The following is a 13,841-nucleotide window of genomic DNA, read 5'->3' on the forward strand; positions in this document are numbered from 1 at the left end:
GAAAACTATATCTGAATAGGGCACAGATCTCAAAGACTTGCTTTGAGAGGAAGGGCTCTCAGTGTGAATGTCAGCTCTCATGCCGAGGGCAGATGCAGGTCACTGTGACTCTGCCCTTCTGTTTGCCTGCCAAACATACGAAGAATGGATATTCTGATTTTATAGGGGCAAAATGGTAATTTGAATAGTAAGAGCTTCTTTTTCCTTTAAAAAATATCTTTGCTAAAATGGGTTTATTTTCTCATGCTTTTGGGTTCAATGAATTCTCAGTTTCAAGTAGAGGAAAATCAAGCTGAATGGGGAGTCTCCTGACCTTCTGAGCAGGCCAGACCATGAGCAATGGTGAGCAAAATAACGGCTTCCTTCCAGGCTTGAAGATACTGAGAAATTATCAGGTCACAGAATCACAGAATGGCCCGGGTTGGAAGGGACCTCTAGGATCACGAAGCTCCAACCCCCCTGTGCCATGCAGGGCCACCAACCTCCACATTTCACAGCAGCCCAGGCTGCCCAGGGCCCCATCCAACCTGGCCTTGAACACCTCCAGGGATGGACGGGGCATCACAGCCTCTCTGGGCAGCTGTTCCAGCACCTCACCACTCTCACAGCACACAACTGAATCAGATGAAAGAATTAAAAATTATTTTTCAAAATTTGTGGCAGAGTTGTGACAGGGATCTGGGAATTCTGCCATGCAGGCTCTCTGTCTGTTATCCTCACATCCTGACATACAGAGAGGCGGAGATTTCTGTGTTTGAGGCAATAACCGCGTGTGGCTCAGAGCAGCAGCACAAACTGCTCTGTAATGTCACACAGAATAAGGGAAGATGCAAGACAGGGAAAAACTGGAATAAAAAAAAAAAAAGAAATGATATATAGACAGAGAAAATATGCAAGGGAAAAAAAAAAAAAGAAAAGAAAGAAACTGATGCTGCCAAATGGAACTGTACTGGGGAGGTGGTATGCAAATGTTGAAGGCAGTCTTCTTGAAGGTGTGGAAGAAACCCAGGGCTGGATGGCTGCCTGAGTGCCCTGTCCTGCTGCTGGGTGGCAGCAGAAAATGGGGCTGAGGCTGCCAGGTGTGGTGCAGGGGAGCAGAGGGAATCATGGCGCAAGCACTTTGCTCCAGCTGTGAGCAAATGGATTGAAGAGCAACCTGCAGCTCCAGCACAGATGTGCCTTCTTTTCGTTTGGCACTTAAGTCCCACGAAACCATTAAGCAGACACTCGTGTGTTCTAAAGCAGACAGAAATAATCAAATGCGTTATGGAAAGGGCCATAAATCTTCCAGTTTCTGGAGTTATAACACTCTTCTGATTGAATTAGTGTTGTGTAACCACTCTCAGCCCGTATATTATAGTTAATGTGTACGGTGCATCTGTTTGGGTCAGGACGGGTGGACCAGGAGCAGTTTGTTTCTGCAGCCTTTGCTCCCATAGCCTCAGTGTCCTTCTACCACCAGCACAGCAGCCTGCAGGCACACACCAGGGAAGGAGCAGGGCGGCCTCGAGTGACTCTGTGCAGTGCTGAGTGCAGGGCAGTGCTGAGCCCTGGCTGGAACGGAGCGTGAATGGATGAAATGCAATGTCTTCTTACAGGCAGGGGCTGCTGAGAAGGATTTAATGGTCCTGTCTGGGTTTAAACTCTATAAATCTAAGAAATGGTAGAGGGCAGCTGCCCTGGGAAGGAGCCGGTAATTTAAAGCTCAGTTATGTGTTGTCAGCTGTAATTCCCCGTGGAGATGTCTGCACCTTGCTGCCGTCCTGCTGCACATGGGGAGATAACACAGCTCACAGTGGGAGCCATTTAGCAGCTGGGTGTGAGCCGCAGGATGGGGCTGGCAGGGAAGCCTGGCTCACATCAGGTGCAAACCAGCAAAGCGCCTGAAATGTGGGATAGAAAGTTCTCCTGAGCTCCCAAATATCTGAGTGCCTGGGATTAGTCCAGCGGTGGCACGTCCTGCAGCCCCAGCAGGTGTGGGCACCCACAACTGTGGGCTCACTGGGACAGGGTGAGGGACTCCCACAGCACCCACTGCATGCTCCCATGGGCAGAAGCACCCCAAAATGAACCCTTCCCTCTTAGCCTGGTAATTACAGAGCTTTCCCTGAGGAAATAGCACCGTGGCCAAATCCATCATCCTGTACAAACGCCGGCATTTGAGGAAACCAGATTTTCTGTCCAATGAACAGATTAGCAGTAGTTTTCGACTAGATCTACCGTTAATCTTTCAGTGTGCTTTTCTCGGTCCAGTAATGCCTTTCCTTTACAAAAATAAAATCTTTTACAGGCATTTTATACTCAATCTTCCTGTCACATAGATAAGTAAACCTGTTTTTACAAATAGAACTATGGATTCGACCAATTCTAAGGGAGAAAAAGGGAGAATTAAGGTTGGATTTAAGCACTTCTGAGATATGATTTGTTGGAAGCGTTCCCATTGTGACGTGTAGCAGATTGTTCCAAATCCCTGCTGCTGTATTGATTGCTGCAGATTGGTTGGGATTTTGCATTTAGGACAAATAAAGCTGCGTTCATAGCCTGAAAACAGTTGCCAATACAGTCGCAGAACCAACAATGAAATCTGCCTTCTCTATCTAGCATGCAGTAATAGGGTTTACCACCTGGCATTGATTTAATTTCAGAGGTGTTAATTGTTTGAGAGGAAGGGAGGGGAGAAAGCTGAGTGCTGCCTACATGTGGATCTGCAGTAATTGCAGCAGCTGAGAGCAAACCCATGAAGGAGAAGCAAATGTGAACAGTGCTGAACTGTACCCCAGTGAGAGATCTTGGGTAGGGAGTTTTCAGGAAACAGGTCCTCCTTCTGGTAAAGAATTGCTGTGTTTTGCTATTGAGTTAATTGCTGTTAATGTAAAGTGCACAAAATTGCCAAATCAGAGTTACTTGGAGAATTTTCCTTAGTGGAATGTGTTTTCACACGTGCTGTTTTGTTGCTGGCTGATCTGGGGAAGCTCCATATAGCTATGGAGCGTTTGTGCCTTCCACTTCTTCTCCACCATGAATTTCATTTTTAGGCTGTAAGTGCATTTTTCTTCTTTTGTTGCTGTATTACAGAATGTCTCTCTCCTAGAGAGAATTAGCTCAAACGCAGCATTAAGTGGCAGGAGGTTTCAGATTGGTTATTTGATCGTTTATTTCTGTGCCCATCTCCCCTGCTTGTTTCTCACCCTCGGCTTACTTGAGTTATGTTATTAGCTTTTGAACCCGAAGAGCTCTAAAATATAATCCAATAAATGCTGCATTCTAGGATATTACCCTGTTCATCTGCCCAACAAAAGGCTTCATGAACTATAGCAGAGGTATCTAACAAATGCTTTTCTTGCCTTCTTTTTCCTTTTTTCCTTCTCTCTTTTTTTTTCTCTTTCCTTCCTTTCCAAACGTTGTGAAACAAATTTCTTGGGAAACTGCACTCTTCTGCTCCTTAACCTGTTTTTCCCAGTGTTTGGCCTAGAACTATCTTGTTGCAGTTCGTTTTCATCCTGTCTGTGACTGAACGCAGGGAGCTGTGTGTTTTGGAGGCAGAACTGGAGCACTCCTTCACCCCCTGTGGGACCACCTCAAGCAGCCCAGCATCCCACACAGTTGTGTTTGGATAACTCTGGTTGTGGAGACTCCAAATCTCCCCTGAGGAACCTGTGTTTTGAATTTCTTCCTATGGTTTATTGTGTACGTGAGAGCTGTCATCATGGGTATCTACGTTCTCCCTCTCTTAAATAACAGCATCTTCTTTTAAACTGTGGTATCAAAACAAAGCTACCCTGCCTCTTACAGGGAGTGCTGTTGGCTGTCCATCCCACTGACATCAGCTTTGCATACACCAGAGCAATGCTGGTGACTCAGCACGCAGCCCCAAGACTTCCTAGGAAGCCCCCACCTCGTTACTTCTCCTTCATCTGAGCAGGATTATTGCTTGTTGGATTTATTCAAATTTCCATTTAAGTTCTCTAATATGGTTGGATCACTTTGAAGTCTAATTCTGCTTCCTGCATGCCTTCCCAGCTCCAAACCACCTGCAGATGGATAAGAATGTTCTGCCTCCCAGCAACCAGGCCTTTGATGGTGAACAGCACTGGGCTGAGGGAGCTGGCTCCATCTTCCCATTTCAGCTTTCAGATTGGCTCTTTTGGACAGTGGAAGCATATTCAGCTTCTATGCAGTACAGCAGAGCGTGTTTCTCAGCCTTTCATACTGCAGAAGAGCATTAATGCACCTAAGCCAAGTCCTGAGAGACCCCCTGCTTCCCTTTCTGCCAACCCCTTCTCTGTCCCAGCAGTATGGCACGTGTGGTTGGAGAAGGGGAGGCGGTGGTTTCCATGAGTCCTTCTGGATGAAAATATCTGGTTGTTCCTTATCTCCTGGGTGTCTTCTGGGGATTTGCAACGATGGCATTTGATTTTGCTCCAGGGAACCGGAGCTACCCAAGGAGCACTGCAATAGGACATGCAAGTTGAGCAGTGGTTTGCCTTGTTAAGGTCTCCAACCTCATTCTTCCTCCAGAATTTCTCAGATGTAGCAGGAAAGCAGTTCTGGGTGAGTCAGTCACTTGTCTAAGAACTCATGGACAATTTCATCACCCCACACATCTGAAAATATTCAAGTTCTCTACCCTGCTCCTCTCTGTTGTAGCCGAGCTATTCCTGTTATGTCAGTGGTGCTGACCTCATTACATGCCTGATCACGATTGTCCCATTGCCAATGAGTGAAGCAGAACAATAGCAAAGGAGCATCAAAGAGTCTGGCTTTTCACTACCACCTTCCATAACCTTTTCTGCCTCTTTTGCCTATCACCCTCTTGTCATTCTCTTCTTCCAGAGCTGCCTGCCTGCCCAGAACCCCCTGTTGCCCTGGACTCTCCTTGCTGAGTTCTCCTCGAATGCTTTGTTCTCCCAATTTGTCCCCATGTAATCATGCTGTTTTTTCAGCATTTGTCCTTCATACAGGCAGAGCTGGTCTCTGCCTTCTCTGCACTTTGGCCTTGTGCCTGTGGGTATCCCCTGACTTGCACAGGCTGCCCTCTGTCCTTTCTTTGCACTGGAGTAGTTGGCATTTATGCCATCAATAGTACTTCTTTAGAAAACTGCCACCACTTAGTTGCATTTTTGTTCTGGTTCTCCAAGATCACTTGCACGCATCCCGAGTCACTGCATAGCTGTTTCTTGGCAGGCTGCCTCTCTGTCTCTTTCAAAATACAGCGCTGGTAACATATTAATGTACTTCTGCAGGTAAGGCCAGACTACATTCCAAGCTTGAAGCATCCCTAATGGGCAAATGTTGCACAGCTTAGCATCATTTGACAGTAGATAGGATAAGGATGGAGTTATCCAGGCTAGCTGCTGCCCTGAAATACGTGAGTAGCTGGCTGATTAAGGATGTGGTACCCCAAAATCACAGCCTCCTCTTCTCTATCCAGGCTTGCATGCTTTAATTAGCATTTTGCATTAATGATCTGGGCTTCTGAATTCAAAGGGTTATAAGGTTTGCTTGAATTATTCCTGCTTGCATCTTATCTGTATTAAGAAAAAACTCACCCTTAATTACTTTGCTAATAACTTAGCCTTTTTCGTGGGGTGCTCTGCTTCCATTAATGGAGTCTGCCCTGGGGGTTCCTGGCTCAGTGCTGGCTTTGGGAATGGTGGGGAGGGAGCAGCCCAAGTCTGACATGGTTCCTTTAGAAGAGACGTTGGGGGCCACCTTGTGTAGACTGAGCAAAAAGCTGCCCCTAAGGTCAACCCGTAACTGAAATATTGGGCTGTGTGTTCAGTTTCTGTCTTCTCATTTGTATAAGCCTCCTCATAGAGGCTATCCTATAGGGGGCTCATGAAGGCCCTTCCTGCTGTTACCTGAACACTGTCAGCTTGTCTCACAGGGAGGTGTCCCATCCCTGGGATTGTTTCTGTGGCCCTCCTCTGGATGCACTCCATCATCTCCAGGTTTCTCCTGTTCTGAGCACTCCCATCTGCTCCCGGTGCTCCCGGTGAGGTTCAAAGCACAGAGCAGAGGGGCAGATCCCCTCCCTCGCCCTGCTGGCCATGCTGTGTTGGACACAGCCCAGGATATGGTAGGCTTTGGGCTATGAGGGCACAGTGCTGGCTCATGAGCAGCTGCCACCCACCTGTGCTCCCAGGTCCTTTTGGAGGGCTGTGCTCCATCCTTACCTCCCCCAGTTTGTACTGATAGTGCTGGTTGCTGCAACCCAGGTGTAAGACCTGCAGATTCCAGCTTGTCGTGTCATCAGTTAGTACAGGGTCATTACCCTGGCTATTCAGATTTATTTCATGTTGCTCCCAGTGATAGGAAATTGTGTGTGCATCTGTAATGTGCTGGTATCTGAGGTGTGTGTGCATATGGAACCTCAGTCAAGAGCACGCTGTGTCAGTGCAGCTGCTCCACAGGTGCCATCTCCTGAAGGGCCTGGCAATTCTGAGCTGCCCTGCTTGTCACACAAATTGGGCAGCAAGAAAAGCATATTTATAATTGCTGCAGCATTCATCTGCGCAGCAGCAAGCTGTGTCCTAATGGAGGAGCTGATCAGTGTGGCTGCTTTGGTTCCATTGTGCAAGTGCAGCTCTCATGGAAGCCTCTTGCTGGCGCAATGGGTCCTGGTGGGGCTGTGCACCAGTGCTGACAGCTCTGTGCTAAAGCACGATGTTCGTGGGTGCATCGTGTAATTCTAGGCCACACTCACCCCCTGCTGCTCCCCTCTGTTTAAAACAGCTCTAATTTCTGTGTGATGGAGAGGGCTTTTTGGTTGTTTCTGCCTTAGCTGCGTGACACAGTCAAATCATGATATAAAAAACCAAGCGGTTATGGTGTGCAGTGATTTTTCTCCCATGAACAGCCTTGTAATTTCACAGGGAAGTGTTGTAACAGGTATGAAATTGGCGTTTCTGGGAGCCATACAAAGAGTTGCTTTTTCAGAGAAGGGCTGTCAAAAGCCTTCAGTGAAGCACAAAGGACTTGTGCTAAAGGGGGCTTCTCAGCTGATTGCTTGATGGCTAATAGATTGCTAGTGTTGTATCCAGCACAACAATGGGAAAATAACACTCATGATGCCCCATGATTTTTCTTCATGTGAGAGTTCATGATACTCTATTTATTTTTAAAAGGGAATAAAGAAATGGAGAGAGAGGAATTCAGGAGACAAAAGCTGATACAGCTGGGCCCTCTTGAGTGTAGTTTTGTACAAATTGCTCAGATGCAGCAAAGCTTGACTAAAATGGGTTGTGGTTCCAGGGCAGCCACGACCCCGTGGATCTGGCTTGGTAAGCATGATTCTTATGGACAAACAAGAACTGGTTTCTTGTATGCTGCTTTGCAAGTTTCATGCAAGGATTTCTGTTCTGAGGCCAAAAGAGTGTGTTTACAATATCACTTCTAGCGAGGCTTAGCCAGACCAGGCTGTAAGGAATGCTCACTCAGAGGGTGGTGAGGCACTGGCACAGGTTGCCCAAGGAGGCTGTGGATGCCCCATCCCTGCAGGCATTCAAGGCCAGGCTGGATGTGGCTCTGGGCAGCCTGGGCTGCTGGTTGGCGACCTGCACACAGCAGGGGTTGGAACTGGATGAGCACTGTGCTCCTTTGCAACCCAGGCCATTCTGTGATGCTATGAACACATTTTATTTTTAATTTAAGATTTGATTTGATGATCAAGAGTGAGCAATTACACCTGTGCTGTTTCATTAACCAGAACTGTCGCCGCACAACTTCAAGGTGATACTAACGGTGTCTGCTCAGTATGAAGCTCTGTTTTGCTGGGGATTGCTCAGTGAGAATATGTGACAAAAAATGTGGAGTAACAGAAAAAGGGAAATTGGGAATGTGTGTTGCCATCTGTGCTTTAAGGAGCCTCGACTACCTGCTAAGAGACATGGTGCAACTGATGAGAAATAGTCAGAAATTAATGATCAAAGGGCAGCCAAATGGACCTGGAGGAAGGGTGATGAAAATGCTGGAAGATCACTGAAATGTTTCAGGATCTGTTCTGCTGAGCTGTAAGACTCGGGATGGCCCACACTGCTGCACCTGTAGCTCACTGCTGTGTGGGGCAGCTCTGCTGTGCCCCTGGGGCTGGGAGGCACGAGGTGTTCCACTGGGGAACCAGCATACACTGCAGCAGAGCTTACTCCTTTGCATGAAGTATCTTGAAATTTGCAGCCTCACCAAATCCGGCTGATGAAACTGTGGGTATTTGCCCAAAGCCAGACGGTACATTCTGTTCTTTCATCTTTATCTCCCCTCCCAAAGTTACGTGCATCTACCGGTGAAGTTGAAATTCATAATTCTCTGCTTTCCTCTGATGGAAAGATGTCTCGCTAAGTAAAAGCCTTTGGCAAAATATTATTGGAATGAGTAAAAAAGAAAAAAAGCCTAACTCTTAATTCTTCTCCTGCATTTCTTATTCAGACTTCGTAATTAGGCCCTGAAGTTCGTTGTATTTGGGATTTTATAGTTTACTTTGTTCTTTTCAAATGTTAACCCTCCTTCAGAGCCTCCACTTTGCATCCCCAATGACAGCTGCTGCTCTCTGGGCAGTGAATGGCAGAACTCACCGGAACTCTGCTGCAGAGACCTTGGGGCTCTTCCCCTGCTCGTTGAGGGGCTGAGGATGGGATTCCAACAGGACACGTCCCCCTGGTTGTGAGGCAGGTTCAACCCAGGGGGGCATTTCTTCTTTGAGAAGAAACACTTGTGATTTGATCTGGCACTTCTGACTGCAGACTCCCAGCTGGAACACAACCTCACCCCACCTCTTCTTTGGTTATTTCGTATCTGCCATCCTAGAGCGACCTTTGTTCCTGTGAAAAGCAAACTCAAGACATTGCATGTATATTTTGTGGCAGTTTTTTTCCCCACCATGTGACTAGTCTGATCACAGCATGGCCTGGGTTGCAAAGGAGCACAGTGCTCATCCAGCTCCAACCCCCTGCTGTGTGCAGGTCGCCAACCAGCAGCCCAGGCTGCCCACAGCCACATCCAGCCTGGCCTTGAATGCCTGCAGGGATGGGGCATCCACAGCCTCCTTGGGCAACCTGTGCCAGTGCCTCACCACCCTCTGGCTGAAAAACTTCCTCCTAAGTAGTATGTGTTCCTCCTATGTAGTGATGTACTGAAGCTGGTTATGTAAATAAACAATGGCTGAAGGAGTCAGTGGTGCTCTCAAGTTTTATTTATTAACTTCCTCTTTTAAAAAAACTCAAGTGGACACCATATGCTTTAACAGCGCTTTTCCCTGATCGTTTCCTACAAATGAGGATGTCAAGATCAGCTAGCAGCAGCACAGATCTTCTCAGCTGTCCAAACAAGCAGCAGTCGTTATGAGCCCAGGATAATTTAAGCATAATTTAATAAAGACACCTCCATCCATCTCTGTCGGGTGGGCTGACACCAGGATCCCAGTGAGCGCAGGAGGCAGCCCGTGCTGTGCAGCACTGCTTCCCTCTCCCCATGATGGTGCCTGGGGCGGGCAGCTGGAGAGGAGCTGACCTTTCCCAGAGGCAGCTGAGTGCTCAGCTCAGAGCCTTCTGTTTTTCTTGCTCACTTTGCTCCCTGCACTTCGTTAGGCAGGCACCGGAGGGACAGGTTAATAAAAGGCAAGATTTAGCTCAGCCACTATGCAACAGGGCAGAAAAGCCAAAATCGATCAGCCGACCGTTCAGGTAATGCGTAGCCACAGACTTCATACTCTGCTGCCTGGGGGGAGTGTGTGTGCGTGCGCCCCCCTGCTCAGTGCATGCAGGTTAGGTGTGTTGTGCTTGCAGCGCTTCATGTTGGCTATTAGGAAATATTTCTTCCCTCAAAGAGCAGTGCTGCAGTGGCACAGCTGCACAGAGTGGAAGGGCTCAGCATCCCTGCAGCTGCTCACAGCTGTGGGAATGTGGCACTGAGGGATGTGGGCATGGTGGGGTGGGCTGGGGTTGGGCCTGGGGACTCAGAGGTCTTTCCAACCTGAATGATTCTGCAATTCTGTGACTGTATGCCCAGCATCTTGTGCCTCTCTCAGCTCCTGCCTCACCTTCTGAAGTGGATGAGGGGGTTTGGGTAGTGGTTACTTACGGCAAGATGGAAGGAAATTGTATCAGCGCAGAGCCTGCCTTGGGAGCTGGGTTAGGATCTTTGTCTTACTGGTAGTAGTTGCTCTGGGTAATAATCAGTATTAAATTCTTTGGATGCTTTTGTTATCCAGGCCATTGCTTGCCAAACTTGTGGTTTGCCTGGGATGCCCTGAGCAAAGAGGAATCGTCATGGGCCCATACGGAATGCACAGTTAATGTATATAAGTAACAAACCTTCATTTTTATGTTGTTTGTTTGTTTGTTCTACTAAAACATTAAAAAAAAAAAAAAGGGCAAAAAAATCCAAACCTGACCTGACCTGATAGGTCAGGTTGTACATGGAAGGTCTGGACTAAAACTGCATCTAAACCAATGGGCTGCTCTTCGTGCTATGGGTAGAGGATGCTTGCAGTCCTCTCTGCCTTGCTGTGTTATCAGCACCAAGCAGGGCAGCACTCAGGTCAGCAGTGGGCCTCCAGAGGCAGCTCCTGGTGGGCTCTGTGCAGCTTGGGGTCTCCGTCTCCTGCCTGGGAGGTAACTTCCACTGCAGAAAGAAAAATTACCATCGCAGGAAGAATGGCGCAGCTGCAAATGCAGCTCATGGATCTGCCTTCCAGTTGTACATTTCTACTTATCTGAAAACTACATGGGGGGCCCTTGTTTAGGAGAATGCACTGTTCTTCTCTTAGGTTCCCTTAAGCACAGCTATGTATGGAAAGCAAAAAGAAAATGCAAGCTTCTATCGGTGCAGAATTAATTAAAATGGCAAGGTGCATCTACAGGAGAATTATGCTTTATTATTTTTCAGGACTCCGTTATTAAAAATAAGTAGCTATTAGCATTACATTTATCTAGTATTATATTTGCTGTTCAAAAAACTGCTCAAAGCCAATGAAGTCAAGCAGTTACTAATAGGCAATTTTAAGGCAACTGGATAACTGAAGTGTGAAAGTCTGCAGTGCCCCAAAGGTCGGATGCCTCTGAGTTTTGAGTTTTCTATCCAGCAGAAGTCTTAATGAATAGTTTAATTATATGACATACTATTATGCATTGGCTCAGTGAATCCAAGGAATTTGGCAATTGCTGTTTTCTTGGATAATTTGTTTGAAAAGAAGTTGAATTGTTAAAATAATCATTGACTACTTCGAAAGGTTTCCATTGGCACTTTCATAGTTCATGGAACTGAATCATAAGCCAAAACCTCAGCGAGCTACAAGCCCTTAATTGAAGTATGTTTTTGTGAGTTTGCCTTTTCCTGTCTGGTAACAACACCGTGATGGAGGCAAACAAGCTGTGGAATTGAAGTTGGTCAACTGATCAATTGCAAACGTTTTGTGCAGCGTGTTGCAGCCTTTACTCCCGGTTGCTTGGCAGCGGGCACCTCTGTGACCTTGCAGCACCTCCAGGCGCATCTCTCGCTGTGTCTGCAAGAGAATGTGCTCTCACCAAGGTGGACAACTTCCCAATGGTAAGGCTAAGATCCTTGGAGAATTTAGGGTTACTAATTTCAGGGAGCATTAGGCACCGAAGACCTGATGAGGATCTTGGCTTGAGGCAGAATCCTGTGCCATGCTTCCTCCATTTTGTGTTAGGTATTGGTGCCTGAGTTGTGCCCAGGTGTGATAACACTTCAGGAGTTGTTCAGTGTGTGGTGGGTGACTGTGTAGGGATGTAACTGGAAAAGGGCTTTCCTGAATGGAGGTTGTGGTAAGGAGTTTCCTTTTCTCCCAGGTAACAGCAATGGGATGAGAGGTAATGGCCGCAAGTTGTGCCAGGGGAGGCTCAGGTTGGATATTAGGAAACCTTTGTTCTCCCAGAGAACTGTGGGCAGTGGCACAGCTGCAGAGGGAGTGGTGTGGTCACCATCCTGGAGGTGTCCAAGGAAAAAGTAGATGTGGCACCAAGGAACGTGGGTTAGTGGGCAGTAGTGGTGCAGGTGGAAGCCTGAGTTAGATGATCCTAAAGATTTTTTCCAACCTTGGTGGCTCTGTGATTTCCCAGAACAGCCTCTATAGGCATATAATTAGCACTTCAATAAGCATTTTCCTCTTTGTTCATAACACAGCTTTATCTGTATCTCCTTATTCCCAGTCATTGACACTTGGAAGGAGTAATGACAGGAAGAGCTGAGGAATGCATCCCAAAAGCTCTTGGAGCCTGGAGGATGGATGCAGCATAGCCACAGTGATCAGGGATTTCACAGCCTCCCCTGAGAGTGTGGCAGTGTCACGTCTGCTGCAGTGGCATTGCTCTGCATGGAACTACCAGTCTATTTTTCACTTGAGCAAGCAGGCACAAAGGAATGCCATCTGACATCATTTATCTGGGCTTTCAAAATGTCTTCAGCCAAATCCCAGAACACAGAGTAGGAATAAATGGCCATTTGACTATGGCAAAAGGTTAACTGTAGGGTGTCCAGAGACTTCCACCTGGGGACTCTTGCTGTCTGGCATGCTAATTAACCATATGGGGAAGGGAATGATTGCTGATGTGGTATATTTGCAGATGATAGAGTTATTTAGATCAGCCAAAGCTGCAATTCTCTGCTCTAAAGGGACACTAATGAAGCAAGGTGATCAACAAGATGATGGCAAATAAAAGCCAGCACTGTGAAATACAACTTATGTAGGACAGAATAATTTGGAAAACCCACGTGTCTGGAACTAATGGCAGAGATGTGAATCAGAGCTGCAGCATGGAAGGACTGCTGGGGCCTCCCCAGCCTCTTTGCATCCCTGCATCACTCAGCTGGGGCTCTGGATAAGGCTGGCAGCCTGCAAGGATGGTGAGTTTTGGGGTGCCCACCCTCAAGTCTGATTGGCAGCTTCTGGATTGCAGCTTCTGGCTGTTCATCCTTTAATCACTGACCTCATCAAGGGGAACCGGCAGGGGGAATTTGCTCCTGCGTAACGTTTGTGTGCTGGTAGAAGCTTTCTTTGCTTTATCCTTGGGCATGAACAGTACCTGGCAGTTTCAGAAGAATGGGCACAGTTCTCCATGGATCACAGCCCCTTCTCCTGCACACTACAGCCATTTGAATGGATGTTACCCTCCCGCCCAGCCCAGGTTGGATACTGGGAAAAACTTCTCCCACAGAGCAGTTGAGCGCTGGCACAGCTGCCCAGCAGTGGTGGGGTCACCATCTCTGGAGGTGCTCCAGAGCCAGGGAGATGTGGCACTGAGGGATGTGGGCAGTGGGCATGTGGGGTGGCTGGGGTTGGGCTTGGGGATCTTGGAGGTCTTTTCTCATAGGAATGGTTCTATGCAACAGATGCATGTGGCTGGGAGGCAGCTCACCCGAGCACATGGCATACAGCACAGCTGCCCCCAGCCACGCTCCTGGCCTGGCATCCCTGCAGCTCCTCCACTGCTCCTTTGCCAGCTGATGAGATTCAGGCTTGTGCCTTGGGAGTAAATGATAAGTGGCTTGGTTAGAATTAAGGAATTAATTTGAGTGGTTTTTAAATTGTGTAGGAGTTCTGTGGCGGGTTTAAAGGTGATCAGGCAACAGGCGATGAACTGAATATTGATTTTTCTCCATGACAAGAACTATCTTTTGTACTCGGGCCGTCAAATAAACAAAACCAACAATACGAATTAGAGGGGCATGTCCAATAAATCCCCTGTTTATAAAATGGAAGGATTCTACGGGGCAGATTAATTATGGATGGCAATTAATTCGAGCTGCGAACAGCTCAAATCATGAATATTTTAGTGGAAGTCCACCTACAGCCCCAGCCCTGGAAATTACATCTCGCGTTCCGGCAC

The sequence above is a fragment of the Centrocercus urophasianus genome, unplaced genomic scaffold (assembly GCF_019232065.1).
Source record: "Centrocercus urophasianus isolate 14NV4802_14NV808 unplaced genomic scaffold, USGS_Curo_1.0 seq_14, whole genome shotgun sequence".
In the NCBI taxonomy this organism is placed as follows: domain Eukaryota; kingdom Metazoa; phylum Chordata; class Aves; order Galliformes; family Phasianidae; genus Centrocercus; species Centrocercus urophasianus.